This window comes from Nelumbo nucifera, chromosome 5 (assembly GCF_055504915.1).
Source record: "Nelumbo nucifera cultivar China Antique chromosome 5, China Antique-T2T, whole genome shotgun sequence".
NCBI classification, from domain to species: domain Eukaryota; kingdom Viridiplantae; phylum Streptophyta; class Magnoliopsida; order Proteales; family Nelumbonaceae; genus Nelumbo; species Nelumbo nucifera.
In genome coordinates this window covers 85,339,808-85,365,364 of record NC_142653.1, presented here as the reverse complement: position 1 = coordinate 85,365,364, position 25,557 = coordinate 85,339,808, and the positions used below count along the sequence as shown (strand labels likewise).

Genomic DNA, 25,557 nt, shown 5'->3' with positions numbered 1-25,557 from the left:
AAGAGCTCTCAAGAGCTTAGGTCCATTCCTGCAACTAATTCAATCTGACTCTGTACCATTCATGGACCCAACCGAAGATAAATCAATGTATATCCTTTTGAAAACACTAGGATAAGTGTGCCTTCTCATTTAATGGGTTTTAAAAGAGAGATTTACTTAATAAAAACTTAGATTTAAAGATAAATCAAAACTCAAATTTAATGGATTTACTGAACCCGCTACAACTAAAAAGATCTTTTTATTATTTACATTCTTCACAACAGTGGTTGGTTCCACCTTTTGCTTCAAAAGTTGTAATTAATAATCTTCAATAACTTCAAAAGGAGCATTCTTCATTCAAATTTCATCACAAAAGGAATCTGTTACAATTAATGATCTTATAAATTCGAGATGTGAGAATCATTACCCACCTTTTGCTTGCACAGATTCACTTTAAGGATGCGGTTTTGTTTTCTTTGTGGGTCCAATGGGTTGCCTAGAAACTATGTTCTGGGTTGGCAAGTTTAATCATGTTAGAGGAACTTTAGTAGTTTATCTATACATCCCATAACTTCAAGCTAAAGAAGGCTAGAAATTGTATATCTCAAGTCTAAAACAAAAGTTTGTCATGCTTAAAAAGCATCCTACCCCAAGCAAAGCATTCAGCTGTGTATTGAATACCCTATCTTCAATACCCAAAGCTCTATGAGAAGTGGGCTGGAGCAATTAAACCTACTTGCAATAGAAAGCAGCTTCAATTTGCACTCCATGTAAAGAAAAAACCCTTACATAAGTTACAATAGAAAGCAGCAATTAAACCTATTTGCAATGAATCGTGCAACAAGGAAACCTACATTCATTCTCGGTGGTCTCTCTCCTACCGTTCTCATCCGTCCGGCGGCAGATGGAAACCTCCTCTGTTCTGCCCAATTTTGCCATTTGCACATAAGTTATCCTAAGAGCTCTAGTTCGCAGCATCTGCAAATCGGTCAGGTAAATCCGAACTAAACTCTTTCTATATTTGCTCTTGTAGTGACGATGTGAGGTCGGGGACAAAGGTTGCTGGAGTTGGTTCCACCGAAACCCACTCCCATAAATTCTCATCCCTGATCCAATCTGACCTGAGTTATTTATTGGTTCCCATGCTTTCGTTAGATCCAAATATACCTTTGCAGTGATTAAATTGCTATTAAATTTTTTTTTTAGATTTCTCTTGTTAGCTGTTGTTAACAGTATGGATACCCATTAGCATTGTTTTCAAATTTATTTTGGTTGTTAGGCAGTTGAGGCTTCAGCATCTATTTTTGTTTTCTTATCCTTAGCTATGCAATCTAATTTCATGTTATGTAATTTGATTTCATTTTAGATCCCAGTAGTTTAGGTTTGAATTGTAGTTCACTTTATTAATGGTAGATATAATATCCCCATATTAGCAGATAGTAGGAACTAAATGTATAAGCAAGGAAGGGGAATTAGAGGAGTTAGAACAACTTCAGAACATTTATTTGTGAATTGGGATGGGTGCCAGTTACAGATTCGGGTATATGGCTTGATAGGTAGGATGTGATTAAGGGGAAAGAGTAAGCTACTAATAACCAGGAGTAAAAGAGAAATATAAAAATAAAAAATCAAATCAAGAAAAAGAGAAGTAAAAATAATAACAATAAATTAATTAATTAAGGAAGAAATAAAACATTAAAAAATTTTAGAAAATAGAAAAATAAAAAAATAATAATTAAAAATAGATAAACAAATAGGGTTCTCTAAAAAAATAGCAAAAGAATAAATACAAAAAAATAAAATATAAAAATTATTAAAATATAATTTAGGGGGGATTCTCTTGTACGTTTGTTCTACTTATCTACTTTACTTTGCTCCTAATCAATTAAATAATGGTATATTCAGGATTATGTTTGTTTAGGATACCATGTGGGTCCCACCAATTGGATCCAGGAGAACCCCTTCCCCCTCCCATCCGAGTCTTACCCGAATTGGTGTAGCTAGTGCTTGGGCTTTGGAGTCACCATTAAACTAAACACACTTTCTAATGTTCATCTCGGAGTCCCATCACCTCCTTTTCCTAATCTGATGGGTGGCGACTCCAAATCCAGGCCAAATAAGCCATTTTCTCGATGTTCACAGACTGACCATTCCTTTAGCGAATTCTTGGACCATAAGTGGGTTCCAGATGGGGCATGTTCAGACTTCATTGCTATTTTTTGTATATATGCATGCTTATGTGTTATTTTGTTTTGTTTTAGTAATAACTACATGTTCGGGTTATGGTTGAGCTGGCTTTAGATGACACGTTGTCACAGGTGACTCCTTCATCGCGCCATCAAGCACCTACAGTGAGCCACCCGAGTGCCAACCGCGTGCCTTCATGGTGTCAACATGTGTGTCATGGGTGGGCTTTGCTTGTATTTTGTAAGGGGGACCGCCAATGGCGTTATTGTAATTACTTAGTATGCTTTTCCATCATTTTGATGTTTCCTATTGTCACTCCCCCAAAAGCTTAACGTACTCTTTGAGGGGAGGTAGGTAGTCGAGTGAGCTCATAAGCGTGTAAAGGTTAAGCATGAGATCCCCTCGACACTGTACTGTGTGCTTGTGCTTACCACTGATTAATGCAATACAAGTAGCCTTTTGCTAATTCGTGTGCCATCTTGTTGCTTTTGTGTGTGTGTTTGCTTTGTTTCGTAGGCTTACTCGCCCATTTTGAGTGCCGCACGGGGCCCCAACGATTACCCCGTGACAGTTGGTATCAGAGTAGGTGCTCCTACAAATACTCTGGACCGTCTTCGTCCCTACATCAACCCAATGAAGAGCAATCGGGGCGTTTCCGATGACACACCACATGGGCGGACTCAAGCCCACGACACTGACGAAGCTCCACTTGACGAACCTACCAAGACACAAGCCCCAAAGGGGCATACAACCAAAGCTAGCAAGCACGACAAATCAGTCGACCAACTAGCTACCGTGGACATGCGCCTCCTACGTTGCGAGGTGATAGTGGGAGAAACCCGAGATCGGGTTGATGAACTCCACCTCAACCTAGAGACGGTTGAGAATGCAGTGGTGGAACTAGAAGGACGTTTCAATGGCGCCTTCAGAGACATGCACACCACCATACAGAATTCGGGAGCTGGGCCTTCCCAAAGCAGCCTACAGGGCTTGCTAGACAGATTCCAAGCGCAATTGGATAAGATGAGAGATGAGATGACTCTCCTAAAGAGGGCAGTGGCCAACACACCAAGCACTCCCTCCACCCTAGCTTCCATGAACATCAAGATCCGAGAGCCAACACCTTACTCGGGTGCCCGGGATGCTAGGGAGCTTGACAACTTCTTGTGGCAATTGGAGCAATATTTCTCTGCCACTGGCATCATTGACAACCAAACTCAGGTACGTACAGCTGCTATGTATTTGACTGATATAGCAATGTTATGGTGGCGTAGGTGTTGCCAAGACATTGAACGCGGAACCCGTACCATTGACACTTGGGTTGGATTCAAGCGTGAGATCAAGCAGCAGTTCTACCCAGAAAACGTGGAGTACTTGGCGCGCCGAAGAATGAAGAATCTCAGACATCAAGAATCACTACATGACTATGTCAAGGAGTTTTCGGCCTTGACGCTAGAGATCACGGACATGTCAGACAAGGATCTTCTGTTCAATTTTATGGACGATCTCAGGCCATGGGCTGAGCTCGAACTCCAGCGACGCGGGGTTGAGGACCTCGCCACCGCCATGGCCATAGCTGAACAGCTTGTTGATCTGAGAACACCTAAAGAAGATGTGCAAAGACCATCCAGCCCAGGTACCATGAGTTTGAGTGGGGGAGATCCACAATCAACCCCTACAAAGGAGAAGCCAGTGCCCGTGAACAAGCCCTACACTTACCAACAAGGGAAGAAGCCACAAGGAGGCCCAAGCTACCAGGGCCACCAATCCACTAGAAGACCTCCTCCTGCACCGTGTTACCTTTGCAACGGGAAGCATTGGACGAGTGACTGTCCAACCCGAAAGAAAATAACTGCCCTCATCGCCAAACACAGCGATAGTGAAGAGAGTGATGAGGAGAAACCCACAGCGGCGCCCAGAGTAGGCGCCCTCCAACTCATCAATGCCATGGTCAAGAAAGAGGCCACATCAAAGCGGCCCACCAAAGCCCACAAGGGGCTGAGTTATGTAGACATCACCCTCGGCAGGAGGCCGACCCAAGCCTTGGTGGACACTGGGGCCACCCATAACTTCATTTCGCTTGCGGAGGCAAAGCGACTCGGCTTGACCACCACCAAACAAACTGGGTGGGTCAAGGCTGTCAACTCCGGGGCCAAAGCAGTAGAGGGCATGGCCCGTGGAGTAGAACTCCGAGTTGGACCATGGAAAGGACCCATCAATCTATCTGTTGTTCCCTTGGATGATTTTCAGGTGGTTCATGGAGTGGAGTTCCTCAAGCAGGCGGAAGCAGCACTTATGCCACACATCAACAGTTTGCTTATTCTGGACGAACACTCCCCTTGCATGGTTCCTGTCTCATCAGCCTTGCAGATACTTGGGAAGCAGCTTTCAGCCTTGCAGTTGTACCAAGAAACTATCAACCATAAAGACAGCTCTGCGTCAACAAGGAAGAACCCCTGTCAAGTACCCCTCATCGACACTGGAACTGGTTGGGAAGTCGTCACCAGGAAGAAGTCACCCCCAAGACAGTTCCATTTTCAACGCCAACAACAATGCCAACGCCCAAGTCAACACCAACAGCAGCATCAGCTTCAGCGCCAATCACATCAGCAGAAGTCGACTTCGCAGCAGAAGCCGTAAGTGCCCGCAACTGGTGGGCCCAACAAAAGAAGACCCAAGGCCGTGTCAAACCTTGCCCACATCTACTACCACAACCACCGGGGAGAGCGAGTGCCACCCAAGCCATCTAGGGACCACATTCACATCATCCCGAAGGCTAGTTCCCGTAGTAGCCCGGTGAGATACCCTTGGGGAAAAATGCATGGGAATCCACACCTTAATAATCCAAAACACCATTTTGATCCTTACCTGGCCCAAACCTACCCCTTAGCCAAACAGAACCAGCCACTAACATACCTTGAGGCTGCCAGGAAAGGACTTAGCCATAGGAAACCCCAACAGAATGAGCCAACCCGACCATGCCACCAAAATATACACCTCGGCCTTGGACGACAGCCGGTTCGGGGAGCAGCAGAAGAACCCTCCTTCCGCAACAGAGACTCTAAGGGACCAGCCGAAGCCGATCTCCGAGGACGTAGATCGAATTGAGTGGGGGAGAATGTCACAGGTGACTCCTTCATCGCGCCATCAAGCACCTACAGTGAGCCACCCGAGTGCCTTCATGGTGTCAACATGTGTGTCATGGGTGGGCTTTGCTTGTATTTTGTAAGGGGGACCGCCAATGGCGTTATTGTAATTACTTAGTATGCTTTTCCATCATTTTGATGTTTCCTATTGTCACTCCCCCAAAAGCTTAACGTACTCTTTGAGGGGAGGTAGGTAGTCGAGTGAGCTCATAAGCGTGCAAAGGTTAAGCACGAGATCCCCTCGACACTGTACTGTGTGCTTGTGCTTACCACTGATTAATGCAATACAAGTAGCCTTTTGCTAATTCGTGTGCCATCTTGTTGCTTTTGTGTGTGTGTTTGCTTTGTTTCGTAGGCTTACTCGCCCATTTCGAGTGCCGCACAGGGCCCCAACGATTACCCCCGTGACAGCGTGGCACCTACGTGGCCGCCCCATCTTCTCGGCCATGTCAACACCATGTCATATCCGCGGCTTATCTTATCTCCTCGACCATGTTAGCACCACACCACCTCCACCGCCCCATTGCACCTTTCTATCCACGACGACTCCACGTCATGTGGATAGACACGACTGAGACATGAGAGTAGATGGGGACAATTTTGTTGGGATTAGGTCTTATCCGAAGACCTCGACGGTTAACCTCATCACGACAACCTTGAAAGCCTAATCATAGATCTTCGGCTATAGAAAGGTACCTCCCACTCAAGGTAAGGGATCCAACTTCTAATTCTCATACTACTACTTTGCTCGGGCCAGGACTGTTCTTCAACTGCTCGGCTTGACCACCTACTGTCTTCTATGACTTGAGCGTCGGAGTACTTACTCGGGGATAACTCCTCAGGCCTCTGACTATTTCTTGTTCGCAGATCTCATTGCGCGACTTCGTCCTTCCACCTCGGCTCTGACCAGTTAGCAAGGGTTATCTGACTATGACCTCAGTTCTTGCACTACCTAGGATTGAGCAACATCAGATTGGCATTGTCTGTGGGAAATACACAAAAGGCCTTTCCTAAATCTCTCTCACCGCGTAGTCAAGAAGAGATCAAGATGCCAAGAAACTACTTTGAGCATTCAGTAGCCCGATCCCAATCTCGGGAATCCTGTCGTCGCATCCCCCCACGCTAGGAAACCCAGTAGCCACAACCAACAATAGTCGACCCCATCCAATTCCAAGCAATCCAAGAAAAGGTTGGCCAAATCTTGGTGATGATGCAGTTGCTGGGGTCTACGGCGCCACCCACTCAAACCGTCCCCCCCGTTGCCTTGACGCATACGAAGGCCGATCCTCGCCCCGAGGACCCCAAAATGCACTGGTCAGACAAGAAGGGAGCATGATCTGACCAAGAAAAGCAAGATAGAGCAAGAAGGTCTTTCTCCTCTACTTGCTCTCACGAACCCAACAACCGTAGTAGGACTCACCAGACTACTCGGATCCCAACCAAGGAAAGGCTCAGCAAACAGATGTCGTCCCAGGTGGTCTCTGTTGCTAAGTCCAGTTTGGTTAAAGGCCGCCCAACGCAGCTCAAGAAAGAAAGAGCCACACACGCCGTGGTTCCAGATGACAGAGATGCAAAGATTTGGGAGTTCTGACAACGCTTAACTGAGTTGGAGTGCAGCCAAGCCCAAAGGAGCGCGGCGCCACCTGTAGATCAGCCCATGCAACCAACTGGCCAGCCCATCAAAGAGCCACCCTTCGTCAAAGAGATCGTGGACGAAATTCCCCCTATAGGGTGGCGGGCATCACAGTTTGACAAGTATGACGGGAACACCAATCCCAGTGAACACATCGAAGTGCTCAATGCCCAAATGATGCTGCACGGTTCATCCGAGGACTTGATGTGCAAAGCCCTCGTGACCACCCTCAAAGGCCCGACCCTGACTTGGTACTCGTCCCTTCCCCCGTGCTCCATAGCATTATGGGAGTAGCAGGAGAGCCAGTTTCTAGCGCAATTTACAACAAGCCAGAAGCATTGGAAGACTTCGGCCATCCTTATGCAGGTGCGGCAAAGGAAAGGAGAATATCTTAGAGACTACCTGGCGGGGTTCAACCCTGAAGTACTACAGGTCTGGAACTTGAACCAATCTGTGGCCGTCACAGCCATATAGCACGGACTTCGTCCTTTGCCGTTCAACTTCTCCATATCCAAAAACCCTCCTTAGACATTAGCCACATTGATGAACCACACCCAGAAATACATCAACGCGGAGGAGGTCCAGGCATAGCTAAGAGATGAGGAGGAATGACCTAACAGGAACGGAAGGGACACCAAGGAGCAAAAGATAGAGATGGCAGACTGAGAAAGCAAGTGACAGGATCACGGATTAGAGAGGAGGCCATGCACACCACCTTCGACCTTCAGGAATTTCACGCTGCTAACTACTCCACGGTCTAAAATCTTGATGCAGATTCGAGACATCAAGTTTGTCTAGTGGCCCAAAAAATGAAAACCCAAGCCAACAAAAGAAACTGTGACAAGTATTGCGATTTTCATCGGGACCATGGCCACGAGACTAACAACTGTCTTGACCGTGAGTACCACTTGAAGACCTAATCAGGCGTGACTACTTGGCGGGCTTCATTGACATAAAAGAAGACAACCCTCCTAAGGTGGAGCCGCATCCCAAGCCCCAGCCTGAGCTCCCCCAGCTAGAGTTATAGCAGTGATCTTGGAAGGAATGGCTCCCAGAGGGGAGAGCAGCTTGGACCGAAAGAGGTATGTGCGCTTGATGGATATCGATAATAGGGAGCAAAAGAAGAGACAAGAGGAACTAGTCACATTCACTAAAGACGACCTTAGGGGGGTCCAACCGAGATTGCAAACTATGAAGTTCGGCACATCCTAGTTGACATTGGGAGCTCAACCGACATCCTGTTCGAAGATGACTTTGATCAGCTCGGCATCAACAACGCTTGTCTCACACCAATCAACACTCCCTTGATGGGCCTCTTTGGGGAGTCACTCATGCCAATAGGAAGGATAACTCTGCCCCTGCTAATCGGAGATGGTGAGATCACTTCAACAACCATGGTAGATTTTTCTATCGTATGATGCCTATCTTCCTACAATGCCATCCTTAGTAGGCCGACCTTGAATGCTTTACAAGTCTCTATGTCTACCTTCCACTTGGTCATGAAGTTCCCTACCCCATATGGAGTGGGAGTGGCCTGAGGAGACTAGAGGGCAGCACGAAAATGATACCTACAATCCTGCCGAGGAAAGTAACCAACCATAGAGACCCTTACGACCGAGAGTATAAATCTGCGTGACAAGCTGAGAACACAGCACGACCAACCTGTCAAAGACCTCATTCAGGTGCCGCTCTCCGAGGAAGACCCCGAGAAGATGGTCCAAGTCGGCTCTCTCCTGGACAACCGTCTACGTGAGGACCTCATCCAACTTCTTAGAGACCATGCCGATGTATTTTCATGGTCAATGGTAAATATGTCGGGGATCGACCCCAAGGTCATCACCCACTACCTCAACGCCGACCCACTCTACCAACCAATTAGCTAGAAGAGGAGGAGCTTCATTGTGGAATGGTGGCAGATCATTAACGAGGAAGTCTAGAAGCTACTCGATGCCGACTTTATTCGGGAAATAAAGTACCCAGACTGACTGGCCAACATGGTGATGGTGAAAAAGGCGAATGAGAAGTGGATGATCTGTATCGAATTCACGGACCTGAACAAAGCTTGTCCCAAAGACAACTTCCCCTTACCGAGGATAGACCAACTTGTCGACGTGACGGCAGGGCACGAACTCTTGAGCTTCATGGATGCATTCTCCGGGTACAATCAGATCCAGATGCATCCTGACGATCAGGAGAAGACCACCTTTATCACCAACCATAGATTGTATTGTTACAAAGCAATGCCCTTTGGCCTCAAGAACACTGGTGCTACTTATCAGCGGCTGGTGAATGCGGTCATGGACTAGCTTGGCTGCAACGTTGAAGCGTACGTCGACAACATGCTTGTCAAATGCAAGAAGGCCGAGCACCACCTAGCCGATCTTAGGGATGTCTTCGGCACTTAAGAAATACCAAATGAAGCTGAACCCGACCAAGTGTGCCTTTGGGGTTGTCTCCAACAAATTTCTAGGGTTCATGGTCACCCAGCGAGGAGTCGAAGCCAATCCAGAAAAGATCCAAGCCATCATCGACATGCAATCGCCTCGGACTCATAAAGAAGTGAATCACCTTGCCGAGCAAGTAGCTGCCCTTAGTAGGTTTATCTTTAAATTTGCAGCCGGTGCTTGCCCTTCTTCAAGGCCTTGAAAAAGGTCACAACTTCCAGTGGACCAAAGAGTGTGAACAATCCTTCCAGGAGTTGAAGAGGTACCTAATATCACCACCCCTTCTCACTAAGCCAAAACCTGGGGATGAGCTGTTGCTCTACCTCTTGGCTGGAGACGAGGTGATCAGCTCGGTACTAGTTAAAGAAGCATGAGACCGAGCACATCTAAAGATGGTTTCATATCAACAAAGAATGGCAAAGTATTACGACTCCTAGGTTCGAAGAAGAGAGTTTAAGACTGGCGACCTTATCCTTTGGAAGCTTATAATACTCGCTCCAAGGGAAGGGAAGCTCAAACCAAATTGATAAGGACCATATCGAGTCACTAGAGTGGTCAGACCCGACACTAACAGGCTAGAAGACTTCAACGATAGGCCCATACAGAGGAGCTAGAACACTAGAAACCACCGAATGTACTATTAGTAAATCTACATTAATAAAGTGTTGTTTTCCTTACAAAGTGGATTGTCCAGTGCACGACAAACAACGCACATACTGCACGACACACACTGCATACCATACTACGCAACATGCACCGTCCAACTGAACTCCTAACAACTAAAATTTCCACACATCGACTCGGCTGATCTATAACGGCCCGAGCCCACAATGCATAGCCATTATCTTGCCCAACAGTGTATAGCCGACCAGTTGACTCGATTGATTGGCGACTAGAGCCTAAAACAGAGAAGATCGCTCCCACCTTTCAAGGCCAGAGGGCAGTCATCAAACTTTGTACACGATTGAAGAAGCGTCAGAGCAGAACTAGCTGAGGAACGACTAGTCGATGAAGAGCTGAAAGCTCCCAAGACCTACAATTGAGCATCCCTTCAAGAGACGAGAGCTCGGATAACACCTTTACCAAAAACCGAGGATCAAAGATCTCGACCATAGTTAACCTTCATCATAAGAAGATCAAGGTCCACAACAAAAAAAAAGAAGGGAAGGGCAATACATAAGCTCAGAGCAAAAAAAACATACTTCCAATAAATAGTTAAAGCCTGTACATCGTTTTAAGCTTGGCATACCGAGCCATCTACAAAAAAAAAGAATAGAAAATGGTCAACATCCCAACAATAGCAACAGAACAAAGGAAAACAAAAACTCAGGTAGTAGTAGCAGCAGACAATAACTCAATCCTCGGCAAACTCAAGAAGATCTGCTGACGTCAAACCACCATCGAATGTTGTCAGTAGCCTGTATAGGTATTGGCAGCATCCCTTGAATTTGATCTACTCTTATGCGCCCTAATTTTAAGGTTATTTTGGTATGGTTCTTATCTTCATCTGATGTGTTTATGATTTTTTCTGGATTTTATAGTAAAAAGTTATAGTAAAACACAGGTTCGATGTTTGGAATTTTTCCTCCTTGTTGGTTTTGATTTATTTGGCATCACTAAAGGTATGGGAAGTGGTTCCACATTTTTATAACCTCTAATCTTTCTTCGGAGGTCTTTTTTTCCCTTATATAAAACCACCAGTTCAGTTTTGGGCCTCCAATTGGATTCTAGCCAAGTGTTTCCCATATTTTGTGGGTCTTGTGTGTGTTGCTTGGTTGTTGGAGTGTTGTAGGACTGTTTGAAGGCCGACCCAACTCCAAAGTATGTGCCTAAGAAGTTACAAACTGTTTCCGAAATGCTTTCAGGTAATGTCGATGTCTCCAATGGTATGATAACCACTGTAAAACTTGATGGAACCAACTTCCTAGAATGGTCTCAATTAGCCAAGCTTACTATTGAAGGTAGGGGTAAGCTGGGATTTATTATTGGTAGAAATAAGCTAAAAGGTAGTAACCTCAAACTTGCTATATGGGAATAAGATAATTCTTTGGTTTTGTCATGGTTGGTGTGTTCAATGCAACTACATATTACCTATAATTATATATTCCTCTTCACTTCCAAGGATATTTGGGATCATATTTCAACCACATACTTCCAAGCAAAAAATATAGCTCGAGTCTACCAACCCCGAAGAGAAGCTTGTAATATGCACCAAGGGGAGGGGACTGTAGCAATGTACTTCTCTTCTTTGTGGCCTCTATGGGAGGAAATGGACCATTTGGAGAACTTGGAATAGAAGAACCCTAAGGACACTGAACAATATTAGAAGTATGTTGAGAAGAACTGAGTGTTTGACTTATTACTTGGATTGAATGGTGAGTATGATTTTACTCGACAATATATTTTGAGTGTGGGTATTGTTTCCCTTGCTAATGCATACTCTTTAGTGTAGGGAGAGGAGAGTAGAAAGGTTTCTATGATGTAGACCCCAGTGATGGATCATTCTACCTACATGTCTTCAAGGGCCAAGCTGAGTACAAATAGACAAGGTACTAATGAAAAGCATGATGACGTGGTATGTGATTACTACAAGTGGCCAAGACATACGAAGGACGGGTGTTGGAAATTGAACCCACATTTGAAGCCTGGCTAATTTAAAACTACAAAGAAGGGTAATGCTCATCTTGCTACTATTGGATGTAATGGAGAAGCTCAGGATTCTGTTGACTTAGCTTGAGAAGTCTGGGCCCTCTACCTCTACTAGTTTTAGTAATCCTTCCACTACCTTTTGTGAAAATAGGTATTGCACTTACTTGTCAATCTTTTCCATTTTAGCTCCTAGATTGTGGACTCTAGAACTTGTGCACATATGATTGGTATGCTTTCCCACTTCACCTCTTGTAAGTTGGCTCTAGGGGAAGGAAAAACCATTGTAGTAGATGGATCTCAAACCCCTATCTCTGGTTTGGGGGAGGTTAAGTTCACTCTTGATCTTTCCCTAAGCTTTATCCTTCATGTTCCCCAATTGCACAAGAATCTTTTATTTGTTAACACTCTTACCAAATCCCATAATTGTTCAATGACCTTTTTCCCTTCTCATTGTGTTTTTTAGTACATGAGAACAAGGAGGACGATTGAAACTAGAAATGAAGTTGATAGAGTTTACCTTTTTTATCAAACCCTATATCTGGTTTGGGGGAGGTTAAGCTCACTCATGATCTTTCCCTAAACTTTATCCTTCATGTTCCCCAATTGTACAAGAATCTTTTATTTGTTAACACTCTTACCAAATCCCATAATTGTTCAATGACCTTTTCCCCTTCTCATTGTGTATTTTAGTACATGAGAACAGGGAGGACGATTGAAACTAGAAATGAAGTTGATGGAGTTTAACTTTTTGATCAAACCCTATCTCTGGTTTGGGGGAGATTAAGCTCACTCGTGATCTTTTCCTAAGATTTATCCTTCATGTTCCCCAATTGTACACGAATCTTTTATCTGTTAGCACTCTTACCAAATCCCATAATTGTTCAATGACCTTTTTCCCTTCTTATTGTGTTTTTCAGGACATGAGAACATGGAGGATGATTGAAACTGGAAATGAAACTGATGGATTTTACCTTTTTTATCAAACCTCCGAGCAAGGATTACTGTGCCAGACTGAGTAATGTCAAGATGAAAATTTGAATCTTTTGAAGTTGTGGCATTGTCACCTTGGTCATGTGTCTTTTAAGTCTATTAAATTTTTGTTTCCAAACTTAAGTCAATCTAGGTCTAATTTGGGTATGCATATTGTGAAGTTTATCATCTTTCAAAACAATGTAGAATTATATATCCTACAAGTAATAGGAATGATGTTGCTTTCAACTTGATACACATTGATGTTTGGAGGACATACATATCTATTTTATGTATGGACAGCTATAAATATTTTATATTGTTCATTAATGATTACTTTAGATATACTTGGCTTTACCAAATGAAGAGTAAATATGAGGTCCCTTCCATTGTTTAAAAGTTCTTCAAGACGATGAAAATACAATTTCAAAGGCACATCAATATATTAAGGTCTAACAATGCTAAGGTGTATTTTGAAAAACATATGCAATTATTCCTTGAAAGAAAGGGAGCAATTTACCAAAGTTCATGTTCTCCTACTTCGCAACAGAATAGTGTACACTATAAGAAAAATAATTTTTACGGCAGCCAGAGATCCCTAAAACTACCGCTAGAGACTTTATTGGCAGCCAGCAAACTGCCGCTAGAATTTATAGCGGTAGTTTTCATGGCTGCCAGTACAAATAAAAACTGCCGCTAAAACTTTTTAGCAGAAATCATGATTGCCACTAAAAGTCCAACGTGTGATTTTTAGTGGCCGTCAAGGACATCTTTAATAACAATCTATACATTTTTTCATATAACTTATATATATATATATATTTTTAATTTTTTCTAATTTGCTTCATATAAACCATCTATTAAATAGTTGTAAAATTCTTCCACCTTCAAAGCTGGCCCATTGGGTCCAACTTGCCTAAGTCGATTATATTGTATTATAAATTATACATCATCTAATCTATAACACACGATTCATTTTTGGGAGAATAACAATTCAGCCCAGGGTCAAAATTTTTAGGCCCAAAATATAATTGGTGTAAGTGCCAATTCAGAATTAATGCCAATTCATGAATGGGCATTGGTGGATAAAATAAAAGTTTTTGACATTTTGAATGTTTATAAATCTACAGTGGCATTCAAATCTGCATTGAACCTGTCCCCGTACTTTTCCGTTCATTTCTTTTTGCTTTTCTTGCATCTGATACCAATTTGCAGATACATCCCTTTCGATACATTTGGATGTTTCAATACTTCAAACCATGGTTCAGAGAAATGGCTTTCCACTATGCTCGATGAAAATATGAAATGTCGTTTTTCAAGTCTCTGGAATGATTGCATCAGTTGCATCATAAAACACCTTGGTCACATTAAAATAAATGAAATGACCCAACTCACATTAAAATATGCAAAACCATTATCCATAATTTCTTAGCTAAATGTTTCAAAAGGTTTTTCAAGTGTGAATACAATGAATTTTGCATTTCAAGACTCAAAGAGAAGTGTGCAGTATTCAGTCATTGAAAATTGATACGCTCCATCGAAAGGATACATTAAATCCACAAATAGTTTTCAACTGGATATAAATTCACTTCAAAACCTGGCCTAATTTTTACATGACATTTGGATATAAGGACAGATGTGCATTGGATTTGTAGAATTGCCGCATAAGATGGCCATAACCCAATTCATACAAAACAGCGGATACCATACCAACCCATGTCACATGCAGAAAGCTAAAAGTTAAGACTTGTTTGTGGGCCCAGAATCACCCTAGAGACGCGAACATATATCACGACGTAGCATTTGGATGTATTCCTGCAAAGGCAGAAGAAATTTTGTATTCAAGTAGTACCGAATACTTTCGGAAAATTATTTGAGTTAATGTCTTAAGTACGTACATTTGCAAGAGATTCATCACTATATAATTCTTCAAGATCTTCATAGTCGTTTCCATCACTGTACAATAGAGTAGCAGTTTCAACCATAGATCGAAAAATGTCACTAGGGAGATCATGGTGTTCAATCCTATCAACAGTTTGCTGAATGCCAACCCGAAGAATAAAACAAAGTTAAAAGCACTTCCAAATTCAGTATTAGATAAATTGGTTCTAACAGGCAAGCATTTAATATGCAGAAACACATTGTCCAACAATGACACAGTTGTAGAGGTAGCGCAAAAAGGGACAAAGCAAATTATTTTATTGATCTTCATTAATATATGCTTCTTTATGCTAAAATCCTCAAAATTAAAGAAAGAGAAAAAAAACATGTACAACGAATCCTAGGTCACTTTTGATGTGGATGCTTTTATTGGGAAGAAATATCGCCGCCGGCAGCAGTAGTAAAGGGAGCAAGATTTGCTGATTCTCATCTTATCTAATTCTAGCTAGATACAGTTCTTATCTTATCTGTTTAATATTGTTTTCAGTAGTATGGATTAGTAGGGAGTCTTATCTTATCTTATCAGTTTAGTAGTATGGATTAGTAGGGAGTCTTATCTTATCTTATCGGTTTAGTAGGATAGATTATTAGGGAGTGTTCCTAATTAGCAAGGAGATTTCCTAAAAATAGGACTCTTATCTTCTTGTAATCTCCTATTTAAGGAGTTGATGATATTCAATAAAGGGATCGAAATTTTCAGTCAAGAAAGAGCAGAGGAGAGTTGATAATCTCTTGAACAAATCACCATTAAGGCGCCAAGATAGGTTCCTCAAGAAAAGGGAGGAACAAGGGAAAACATGAGGTTTTCCCCGTGGACCGACCTGTGACGAGATCCTATTCGTGGGCCCATAACAATTTGGTATCAGAGCCAGGCGTCATGGGTGACCTTGAGCAGTTGAAGACTAAGATTTAGGACCTGGAGCTCAAGATCATGGAAAATAGCATGGAGGTGCGCGAGATCAAGGACGACGTCCGAGAATTAAGGCGCTTGATGGAGTTGTACTTTTCCAGCAAGGAAAGGAACCCGGAAGGGGCTGCAACCACAACCGGCCGCCGACCAGACATGGCAGAATCGTCCGACGAGTAGCAGGTCGTTGCCCTAGCGCAGGTTAGCAACACCCAGAATGTCTCGATTAAGTAGGGATCCGATGCCGTCGAGGATTCCATCGATGAGAGTTCAAAGAAGAATAAGAGCACCTACTCCAAGGTCGTCATCGCTAACCTCAACGTCGACCCTCCCGAAAGCGACGATGATGACTATGCCTCCATCGATTCTCCTGATTCCACCAGGAGCATTAAGGAAGAAAATTGTGGGGAGAAAAGTACCTCAGTATGTAAAGACGCTGTGGTTGATGCCACAGAAGGAGAAGCTAAACGGTTAAATAAACTGGGGAAGTGTCGTTCAAGAATTAACAAGGGCAAATGTTCTCTTGAATGTGGGCCTGATACGGATTCCGATCAACACTGTCAAGGGGCTCTAGCATCCCGTGAGGAAAATGTTAGTAACCTTAAAACTGGTTTGCTTCATGTTGCAAGGAAGATGCCTAAAAATGGCCATGCACATTTTATACTTGGCCTAATGTATCAGAGGTTGGGTCAGCCACAAAAGGCAGTGTCAGCATATGAAAAGGCAGCAAAAATATTACTTCGGAGTGAGGAAGAGATTGACAGGCCTGAGTTACTTTCTTTGGTTCAAATTCATCATGCACAGTGCCTCCTGCTAGGAAGTACAATTGATCATTGTGCCGATAAAGAACTTACGCATGAAGAACTTGGAGAAATTATTTCCAAGTTGAAGGAGTCAGTGTAGTCAGATATTAGACAAGCATCTGTCTAGAATACACTTGGTTTATTACTTATTAGAACCGGCTGTCTACAGAGTGCTATATCGGTTTTATCCTCTTTGTTGTCTATTGCTCCTGACCACTTGGACTCCCTTGCAAATCTTGGGATTGCTTATCTTCAAAGTGGTAGCTTGGAGTTGTCAATGAAATGTTTTCAAGATTTGGTTCTAAAAGATCAAAACCATCCTGCGGCCCTAATCAATTACGCATATCTTCTTTTGTGTAAATATGGTTCAGTTGTTGCAGGTGCTGGGGCAAGTGCTGGTGAAGGAGCTTGTATGCCTCATGTTGCGGCTGCAAATATTGCAAAAGAGTGTTTGTTAGCTGTAGTCAGATCAAATCCTAGGGCTACACATATCTGGGCGAATCTTGCTAATGCATACTATTTGGCTGGTGATCATAGAAGTGCTGGAAAGTGTCTGGAGAAGGCAGCAAAACTGGAGCCTAATTGCATGTCAACTCGATCTGCTGTTGTGCTTCATCGTATCAAGGATGCAGAAATGTCTCAAGATCCCACTGAACAACTTTCATGGGCTGCGAATGAAATGGCTTCAATACTCAGAGAAGGGGACTCTGCAACAATTGAGCTTCGGATAGCATGGGCAGGACTTGCCATGGTTCACAAGGCTCAACATGAAATTGCAGCAACGTTTGAAATTGGACATAATGATTTGACGGAAGTGGAAGAGCGAGCTCTGTACACACTAAAGCAGGCAATAGAAGAGGATCCAGATGATGCAGTTCAGTGACACTAGCTTGGCCTTCACAATCTTTGTACTCTACGGTTCAAGACATCTCAGAAGATCCTTAAGGCTGTAGTTGCCCGCGGCAAAGAATGCAGCTACGCATGGTCAAATCTTGGTATCTCACTGTAGCTGTCTGAGGATGAACCCTCTTCATTGGAACCCGATCCAGGAGGGCAAAATCATTCCACTTATTCGGGATTTCTTTGACTGAGTTTCAAGACACATATCCCGGGTTCGAGCTTGAGGACAAGCTCTTAGTCCAAGAGGGGAGCAATGATGTGGACGCTTTTATTGGGAAGAAATATCGCCGTCGGCAGCAGCAGTAAAGGGAGCAAGATTTGCTGATTCTCATCTTATCTAATTCTAGCTAGATACAATTCTTATCTTATCTGTTCAGTATTGTTTTCAGTAGTATGGATTAGTAGGGAGTCTTATCTTATCTTATCAGTTCAGTAGGATAGATTATTAGGGAGTGCTCCTAATTAGCAAGGAGTCTTCCTAAAAATAAGACTCTTATCTTCTTGCAATCTCCCATTTAAGGAGTTGATGATATTCAATAAAGGGATCAAAATTTTCAGTCAGGAAAGAGCAGAGGAGAGTTGGTGATCTCTTGAACAAATCACCATTAAGGCACCAAGATAGATTCCTCAAGAAAAGGGAGGAACAAGGGAAAACAGGAGGTTTTCCCTGTGGACCGACCCGTGATGAGATCCTATTTGCAGGCCCATAACAACTTTTTTTCCCTCAATGGGTTTTTTGAAATTATATTGGGGGATGGTGGGTTCATCTCATGGATAGGAATGGAATAAAGAAAGTGAATCTTGGAATTCAAATCAAGAATCATGATTTGTGCAATTAACCTGTTTATCAAGTAATTTCGTTGCAGAAGATTCTAGACAAGGAAATGAATCAATTTACAAGTTAATAAAAATAATAGGAAACGGTAAAACAAATCCAGGACTCAAGGACCATGTTAAAAGGGGTTCTTGCAAAAGTACACATGATAGCCATGTCCTAGTTAAATAGGAAGAAGAAAATTTATTGTAGACAAACTTGAGAATCAAGTTTGTCTTCTTTCCCTGGCCTACTCTAACTATGCTGTTGCTGACTTTCAAGCTGTGACGAGTAGAATGTATCATGTTGAGTCGATCCCCTTATAAGCGTTTGAGATACAATTGGCATCATATGTTGAATCATCCTAGATAAACCCATACCACCACCTTGGCCACTTCCCAATCCTGAAAACATGTTGCCAATATCTTGGCTTTCGACTTGTTGGGCAATTTGGTTGAGTGTATTCCTCATTGTTGGGCTCTGTGCCAACTGCTCCAACATATTCCTCAAGACAGCAGGTAAACCAATCTCTCATGCCTTTGCAATGGCGAACTCTCCATAATGTGCCCAAGCACAAAAGGCAGCTGCACTGAGGGTCCATTTGCACCAACTCTATTTGCATTGGTGCTCTGAGACGAGAGATTATTGCAAAACCCGTTGACCGCCTGCAATTGTACTCTGGTTCTCATTGACAGGAGTTGCATGAGATGTTCCAAAGACAGAAGCTGCACTAAGATTGTAAACACCATGCATATTTTCAAATACCCATCATTCTCAGGAGCATGCCCCTTTCATAGTTACAATGCATATGCCTATCAATCTGCATAGTCTAATGTAAAGGAAATTGGCACTAATAAAAGAAAAAACACTAATTAACCAGAACTATCTCAAAACAAGTAGGTAAAATCTAGGTTAAAGATTGTAAGGGAATACAATTAATGACTTTAATACCCCAAGGACATAGCTTCCATGCAAAGGGTACATAATAGACTGGATTGAAAAATCCAGCACCAAAATTTGTTGATACATTGTGCACAATGTTGAGAGGTATTATGTGGAAAGATGTAGTAATCTTTCTACCTTTCAATAGTTGTAGTTGAAGAACGACATCTCACCTTTGGTTGCAGACCTCCCAAGCCTAATCCCAAAGGAACAGCATTGGAACCCTCAGGAGGATCATGGCTCTGGCTGGACTCTTAGAACATTCTCTAATGGAACGTCCTCATTATTATTAAATTGGTGATGCTTGTGTTGGGTCTGCCAATCAATAATTTTCAGTTGAATCTCCAGAGAACAGAATTTTTTGGGGGGATGGGGGGAAGAGATAAAATGTACAACACGGAGAAAAAAAAAGCATCAAGATTAACATACAGGATTGCACTTAAGCTCTTCTTCATTCATACCCAAACCTACTACCCTATCTTGCTTGTATTCTACTGGAAAATGACCCACCTAGAACATAAAAATGACAATAATCAGAGTATGAATAATATAAACTTAAATCTTTCAAAGAGAATAAAGTCAGTTCTGTCTTACCCAACTGCTACATAAATCCAGTAGACTCAGACCTGTCAAACACAAGATGAATGCAAAATTAGACAATAAGATTATAGTCCACTAGGTGGGTTATTTAGGTGTCTTGTGAAATATAATATCTGTCACCTCTGATTGGTTTGATTCTTCTGTGTAGCATACAATCATTTATTCTAAAAACTATTGGATATTTTCAGGGGTGTCATGTTTGTATCATTAAGGTTTTTAAATTAAATTCCAATATTAATTTCTAGCAATATTTACAGGTTGCATGCTTGCCAACCAATATTAATTTCCTACAAAGGCTTGCCAAACATTGGGCATTTGAAAATGGACAAGTTGAAACTCACTTTATTGAGCATATAGTAAGAAGAATAGCAGAGGTATCCTAGCAACAAATCTTTGATGACTAATTGGAAATTGGAACACAATATTTACCAGCAACTGATCCAAGAAGATAAAAAAACACTTTGAAATTACTTCCTTTTCTCTTCACAATTCTGGTTTCAAGGTTTCTATTGGTGATAATAGAAATGTTCCTAACCCTACTTTGTTTACTAGGGTCTTTCCTCCTAAGTCTTGATTATTCAAAGGATAAACAAATTTAAGCGCAAAAGCTGAATCTTATTTCATTGAAATTCCCAGTAATGACTTACAATTGCAATCACTAACCCCAGAATCCATGTCTGCCAGATGACACTAAACATGTATGAGGGAGGATCAACCAATGTCACATTTAGGAGAGATGAAAAGAATTATAGTGTGTAATCCAAAAGGGAAGTAAATTTGTGAAGGCAGTGAATGTAGCAGAAGCAAATATAGCTGAAGTCTACATAAGTATCTTAACAATTAAAAGTCAGAAGTAATTTTCCAATACAAACTTATTCCTTATTTCTATGTCTAAATCCTTGTAAACTTGACATGCCTAAGATTCCCAGAATCTATATCTAACCTTTTACAATATAAATCATCATTATTATTGTTACATGAACCACGTTAGAACTAATTGAGGGAAAAAATGAAGTAAAAAAAGCAAAGTGCAAAGGGTTTGAAAGAAGAATTCTCAGAGCTAGTTAAACATGAAAGATGAGAAAAAAACACATACAAGAATTTTACATTATCCGAAGAAAATAAGTCCTAAAAATAAATAAAGATAAAGGTTTACTGACTTAAAAGGATGAAAATTAATTATTAATACTATCAAGAATCATAGGACAATTTTAAAATTATAACATATATAAAAATATAATTGGCATCTTTGGATGTAAGAAACCAGGTACGGCATTTTTTTTCTGGTATATGCTTGAAGCCCCTCCTTCCCTCTATGAAAGGGGGGTCAGCTTCTTCATTTAAATGATCAGAGACAGATGGGATAACTAAATATTGCAGATTTGGAAGCACTAATATATGGGTCAAAACATTTATTTCGATAGTTTGAGTTTTGAACATTCAGTTTTCTATCTTTACCTAAGGATTTCTGTTGTTAGGGTTTCAAATATATAAATTTCAGTGTCTCATAAGTCTAAGAAAATGATGTTAATTGAAAGTTTGAAGATATTATCAAGATTAAGATAAAGTAATTTTTAGATTTGTTTTCATATATAAGTATCATATTAGATCATTTGTTCAGCTCTTTGCAACATATTGTTGAGCTCTTGCAAACTAACATTTTACTTGTTCATGTTGTAATTCATGACAAACTGATTGAATGATAAGGACAAAGAGTTTAAGATGGCATAAGTCTTGGTGTCATCGTCAAGTTGGGGGCCAAGAGCCTCCAATTCATTTATGTAACCTATCATCCCCATGACATGGTCATGAACTTGTTGGCTTTTGATCATCCTCGTGGTCATCAACAGTTTGAGGATTTTCTGTCTTATAGAACGATTTTGCTTCTCATACATGGTCTTTAGACTATCTAGGATATGTTTGCAGATATCAATTTTATAAAATTGTCTCTGGATAGAATTGTCCAAAGAGGCTATGACATAACATCGAGCAAGAGTTTTTATTTTCTTATTCTTGATATTCCCTCCTTTGTGCTTCAGAAGCCCTGACACCCAGACATTCTGGTGCTGGGTTTTTGGCAACTTTGTCCAATTTCTCAGACGTAAGCACTAGATTTAGGTTACAATACCAATATGCATAGTTGGGTTCTTTCAATTTATTATCGTCTAACAATTTAGCGGATTGTCCATGTGCTATTTCTAATAAAAGGCATGAATAATTAGTCCACAACCATAATATTGTTTCATGTTATCTTTCATAGAATGGACTTTTATCTATATTCCATCTCTATTTGTTCATATTTGATATTTCCCTCCTATCTTAGTGACGATGTCACAAATCATGTCCTTGTAAATGTGGAAAATCACATAGGTGCATGGGCCAACTGTATTAACTACATAACCCCACCACTTTCTGGGGAGGATCACATATCCACCCATCCAATGAGCTTTGCCTTTGGCCTCCATCAGACAAGGTTCATTGCCATTTTAGGTTAAACATTTCCGTATGGTAAGTGCAGACTCGTCATATCGTGAGCCCCAAGGTACCATGGAAGAGTCTTCCATTTTAGGATAAGCCCCTCCCACTAGTCTATGACTCCCCTATCATCTCATGAAGCAATGCTACTAATTGTCTGAGTGAAATGGATAGCCCAATTTTATGGTGCATCTCCACCCACCAATTCAGCCCTATTTTCATTAGCATGAAAACATGCCTTTAGAAAAATCATCCTATGATATTCCCTATCTCATTGCACTTATATTAATCATGAAGGAATGTTGATATTAGTCCCTAGGTCAAATTTATGTCATACCATAGTGGCTCCCATTGAATTTCTGAAAGTTAGATTCAAATGGGCCCTTAATGGGCTAGGGTTCTTGCGAGGTTCCTCTTGAGGAGGAAGATAGTTAGGGGGCCCATTAAAAGAGGAGATCATAAAATGATCTATGGGCATCATGGTAAAAACGTGCATCAGCCATGATGTTCATTGAGAGCCACTTAAGTCAATACATGGGCCAAGCACTTATGTCCCATGAACGGATCACATCCATTCAACACATCACATACACGCACACACACACACACAGACACACACACACACAATTGATCCAAATCAATTTAGAACTTGTAAAATCCATATTCATTTAGATTTCATCAATGGACCAAATTGTCTAATGATTTTATCTTTGTATATGGGCTAAACTACAAAAAGCAGTTTGACCCATATAGCAGTCCATGCCAACGTTTTAAAAAATGACCCAAAAATGGAACCATTTTGACCACTGGTTTCCAGGTCGATGGTCTGACCGTTTGATTCAAATGGATGGCCCGTTCTAATAGCAAAATTAAAAAAATAATTTAAAAATAATTAAAAAAAATAAAAAATGGTAAAAAACCGTTGAACGGGTCGACGATTCAACCGCCCGAGTCAATAGTTTGTTGATTTTTTCAACGGTTTTTGACCAGATTCTAGGTTTGGGGTAAAATGGAACCAGTTGACTGGACGGTTCCCAGACCGAATGGTTTGGCTGTTTGGGTCAACGACAGTTCGAAAATGTTGGTGCATGCTGAAATTGGATAGTCTTGCTTTAATCTAACATAAAATGGGTTTTCAAGTATGGGCCGAATTGGTCCATTCAGTGGGCCATCAAACCCCTGGCCTAAAACCAATTTTGGATCACTTAAACCATGATCCAAGGAGTTGTGATTAGACCCCAAAGGACCATAGGTTCGGCCCAACAAGATTGGACTAAAACTAGGTCAAATCAGCCTAGGGTTTGGTGCCCAAAACATAAATCAATTCACATTGGTAATTATTTGAAATTCTTAGTTATGATTCACAATCAAAATAGAAAATAAACAACAAATAAACCAAAATAAATAGATAGGGCTGATAGTGTGATGGCCTGAATCCAATTTGTACAATAACTACAACCTTGCAAAAAATGCAGTCTGTAGATCGATCTCCATATGCAAACTCTTTCTTCTATGCACGATCTAGCAATTTCTCCGATGTAAAAAAATAGAAAAATGCTAATTTCTATTGCATACATAAGAAAAACCTAATACATTCTTTCTAGAAAAGAAAAATAATTAATTACAAACCACATAATTAAATCAATACATTTGGTGTTCACAAATCTTGCCGCCATCAAGATTTTGATCTCTATCATACTTTCAGACCAAGATTTCAAGAATCCATAATAAAACAATTCTATAATATATCAGAATATATTCACCAAAATTTCAGATCATTTCCCATTCTGAGAACCAATTTCTCAGGATTTTCTATTAACTGCTCAAATGCTAAACTAGTTCTTGCCGATTTGAGTTTTGGTTCAAATTTGATTTGGTTCAGACCAAGGGCTGAACTTGGCTCTGATACCACTGAAAAAAGGGTCAGGATCCATCATATGGATGGCTGAACTATGCTAGATGTTTGGGCGAAATTTCAAAAATTTCTAATCCTTCTGGAAATCGAATTCCCTAGGTTTTAAAAAATTGCATTTTTCAGGATTGGTCTAGCACTAAACTAGACCAGATTTGAAACCAACCAAAGAGAGATATGTAAACCTTATATGGATACCACAAATGAAGATCCCAAGGTGGAAGTTCACGCCCAAATCTATCCTAAAACCACCCTCCATTGAAAATGGCGTAGCATATTCTTGAAGCCGGTTCAACAACGCAATTTTCAGCAAAACTTTAATCCAACTGCTTGGATCGAATTGGGGAGGTGAGCACGAAATTTCTCCAGATTTTTCTTTCAAAAATCAGAAGAAAAACTTATCTATATCAGTCCCAAATAGTTAAGGACGAATTGGGAAAAAACTGAGACACAAAATGGTCTAGAGAGGAATAGAAACTGCAAAAGTATGAAGTTGTCTTAGACTGGTCCGCCCCCTCCTCTTTTATAATCTCTTATGGAGCTATCTCCTAATTAGATTAGGAGATAATTCAGATCTAAATCAGATCTGGACTCCAATTAAAGATAGACGTTATCTTCTTATAAGATTAGGTGCTTCATACCCAGATCCAAACCCAAATTTGCCCAATGTCACATGAAACTTAATTATGGGCTTTACACCCATCAGTTATAAGGCTCATGAACCAAGGGTGTTGCATGGTCAACTTAGGCTTGATTTGTATGGCGTTGGACCCCACAATGACCTCACATAAGTCCACATGGCTTTGGCCCAACCTCTGTGAAAAGGCATGGCCAAATTCACTACTAAATGCAATGAACCCTTGAGCACATCACAATGGGCTCAAAATGGGTCCAACATTTATACTTAAATGATCATTGAATTCATCCATCCTATGAAAACCCTAGAATAATGAACTTAAGTAAAATAAAGCCCATAAGGTAATCAACCCTGTAATGGTCTCTTACACTTAACCTCTCGGCCCATAATGATCAAACATTTCTCCGATAGGGAAGGACCTCTCCCTTAGTTGCAAGATGCAATGTCACATTCTCTGTTGGGATGGATCCTAAGAATTAAAACCTTTTACAAACATTTTTAATAAAACATCATATAAATATATTTTGCAAAACTAAATCTCAAACATAGTTGAAATCTACTGCCGGCAGTTTAGGTTTCCATCAAAGAGAGTGTAAACCCTATCATTCACTTCGCCCGA

General features: G+C 41.2%; 1 pseudogene; it reads left to right on the top strand.

Moving 5' to 3' along the window:
- Nucleotides 1–8,939: 8,939 nt before the first annotated feature.
- Nucleotides 8,940–17,745, top strand: LOC148791956 (uncharacterized; annotated as a pseudogene).
- Nucleotides 17,746–25,557: the final 7,812 nt, after the last annotated feature.